The sequence below is a fragment of the Tupaia chinensis genome, unplaced genomic scaffold (genome assembly GCF_000334495.1).
Source record: "Tupaia chinensis unplaced genomic scaffold, TupChi_1.0 Scaffold000047_1, whole genome shotgun sequence".
NCBI classification, from domain to species: Eukaryota; Metazoa; Chordata; class Mammalia; order Scandentia; family Tupaiidae; genus Tupaia; species Tupaia belangeri.
In genome coordinates, this window is record NW_006159505.1 from 4,418,242 (window position 1) to 4,421,649 (window position 3,408).

Below are 3,408 nucleotides of genomic sequence, written 5' to 3' on the forward strand. Positions count from 1 at the left end.
GTTTGTGTGTTTGCTTTGTTTTTAAGTTGATTGATTTGAATCCAGATCCAAAAACGGTTAATGTATTGCATTAGTTGATTTGTCTCTTAACTCTCTCCCGAGCCACAGTGGAACCTTCCATTTGGCCAGCACCAGTTTAGGGACTTGGAATTACATTTCTACTGAGCAGGCGACCAGCCAAACTCTGCAATGTTTTGTTCCTGCTTGGAGGCCAAAGCCCTGGTTTCTGTTGCTATTATCTTCTGACCTAATCATCTTCAAGTTCAGGTTGCTTCAACCTTTCTCACATCTCTGTTTCTTTGGAGTCAAAAGAATGTTGTTTCTTCGGATGAGCAGTTAGCATAATAACTATATCGCTGAACTCTCATGTAGTTGACCACGGTTCGAGTCCTGGATGTGGTGGTTTAGACTCATGCCGGGTGTGTATGCGTGTGTGCCCAAGATCCTGAGAGGAGAATGGAGGAGAAAGGATTGTGGCGTGGCCATCGCCCCTTGGGGGTGATTTCTTGCTTTCTGTCTCTCTCTGTCTTTCTGGCGAGTGCACGCGCCCTATAGCAAACACTTCTCAAAAAAAAAAAAAAAAAAAAGAATGTTGTTTCTTTAGATCTTAAAGGACCTTGTCTTGGTGGTCCAGTCAATACAGAAATGCGTGGCAGTGTAAACCCCAAGGCGGGTGTCCAATGTGTAGAAATATTCTCTACTTTTCTGTTTACCGAAGTTTATTAAGAGCTCCCCTGTTACACATGCTGTGGATATTTGAGTGCCAGATGAGATTAAAGATACCCAAGTGATGCTCTAATTTATGTCTAAGCTCAGAAAGTCTAGGAAGTTTAGGTTAGAGAGAAAAGGTGTTTGGAGCTGCAACCACAAGAGATCGTTAGAAACACTCTACAGCCATGGATCTCAAGTTTTTCTATAAAGAATCCAGCCGGAGGGACCAGCAGATAGCATAATGGTTATGTTGCTGGACTGCCATGTAGTCGACCGTGGTTCGAGTTCCAGACCCAGCAGCTTAAAACTCACACCCAACGAGTGTGTGCCTGCCCAAGGTCCTGAGAGAAGAATGGAGAAGGGATTGTGGTGTGGCCATACCCCTGGGCAGTGATTCCTTGCTTTCTGTCTCTCTGTTTCTCCAGCAAGCTTACACACCCTATAGCAAAAATCTCTTTAAAAAAAAAAAACCCTGCCCTATAGCAAAAATCTCTTAAAAAAAAAACAAAAAGCCCTGCCTAGCTGGGAGGATGAAGGAAGTATTCTGGCCTCAGGCCCAAAACACCTCAGGGAGCTCCCCTTCTCCCAACCCTGGTCCTGGGTCTAGACTTTGCCCTTCCTTCTCTTTATCGGGGTAGTTGGTTATGAGGATGGGGTACAGAAGGGCAGGCAGGAGCCCAGATAAAGGGAGTTTTACTCTTAGCTGCCCAAGAACTCACGACTACTAGTTGTTGGGCCAGGACCTTTTTTTTAATTGTCAGAGGACACATATGCTTGCAAGAGACAGAGAGAGGGAGAAAGCACCTCCTAGCGGCATGTGGTCATGTCATAACCCCTTCTCTTCCACTTCTCATCCTGTCGGGATTTGAGGTGTGCACACCAATGTACCTGGTATGTTTTTCAAGCTTCTGGGGCTGGCTGTGAACTGCAGTCAGCCATGTGGGATCCAGATCCCCTAACCACTAGGCTATAGGGCCAACCCTGGGCCAGGATTTGAACCCTGAGGGTTCTGGCTCCAGATTTTAGACCCCTCTTCTTTCCCCCTTCTCATGAAACCTGGAACCTTAGGAGACACTCTCATACTGAGGTAGGGATCACTGAGGAACTCAGAGGAATGCTGGGAATCACAATGGCCAGCTTCTTGCAGTTAAGAGGCTGACTCAGACAAATACCAACAGGCACTCCCGGAAACATGAAACCAAGTCCCCCACCCAATTCACTAACAAAAACAGCCTTTAACAGGTGAGCAGAAATGAGAGAATTATTCAGGTCAGTCAGGGTTTGTTTGTTTTTCCTTTGGTTTTCGGGTTTTGTAGGGGGTGGGGAGTACAGGAGGGAGGGCCAGTGGATAGCTTAAACAGGCCAGACATTGCACTGACTCCAAAAGGAGAAGGCACAGTTCCTGCCCTCGAGGAACTGTTCCTTGGTGGTCTCTGGAATTCAACACAGTGGGGGCCATTTTCACCATGTCTCCATTGTCACTGCCAGCACAGGGCTTGGCACAAGGTTACCTCCCACTCGCTCCATGACATTTATTTTGAAAAGTATCCTACTTTTTTTGCCACCAGATAATTCTTCAAGTATTTAGTGATTTTTGAAAATTATTAGAGGGCAGGGACCAGCAGGTGGCGTGGTAGTTAAGGTGCTGGGCACTCCCACATGGCTGACCACGGTTCAAGTCCTGGACCTGGTAGCTTGCTTTCTCACTTTCCCTTAAACTCATAACGGGTGCATGTGCGTGCGTGCTCAAGATCCCAAAAGAAGAATGGAGGAGAAGGGATTGTGGAGTGGCCATTCCCCCTGGGGTGATTTCTCACTCTCTGTTTCTCTGCCTCTCTCTGTTTTTCTGGCGAGCGCACGTGCCCTATAGCAAAAACCTCTCCAAAAGAAAAAAAGAAAAAAGAAAAAAAAAAAACATGCTGGGCACTGGTATGTGCATGCCCAAAGTCCCAGTGAGATGAAGAAATAGAAGGAACTGTGGCATGACCATGCCCCATTGTGGGGTGCCTTCTCTCTCTTTCTGTCTGTCTGTGGCAAGTACACACCCTCTGATTAAAATAAATAAATAAACAAAACCTAATTGATGGGACCAGCAGATGGTGTAATGGTTACTTCACTGGACTTCCACATAGTTGACCATGGTTCAAGTCCCAGACCCAGCAGATTAAAATTCACCCCAGGCATGTGTGCATATGCGTCCAAAATCCCAAGAGGAGAATGGAAGAGAAGGGATTGTGGTGTGGCCATCCCCCCAGGGGATGATTTCTCGTTTATGTTGCTCTGTCTCTCCAGTGAGCACATGCACCCTATAGCAAAAATCTCTCAAAAAAAAAAAATTAATTGATTGTTAGGGAAGAACTAATGGGAAGATAGCATTTGAGTAAAAACCTGAAGGCGAAGAGGCTCTTATGGAGGGAGACTCAGAACTGGTCAGATGTTAACCAATACCAAGCTATGAAGCTCACGGGGAAAAGAAGATACAGAATTGTGTACTCTCTCAATCCTGCACAGGAGCACACTATGCATTTCAAAAGAAAAAAAGAAATGAAAATACAGGCTCAGCCTGGAGGCACAGTGGGTAGCCAACCAAACTGCGGTGCTGGAGATCACAGGACCTACCAAGGGTTTGGATCCCTGGGTCTGCTCAAACATGCTGGGTGTGTGTGCCCAAGATCCTTAGAGCTGGAGGAGTAGGGA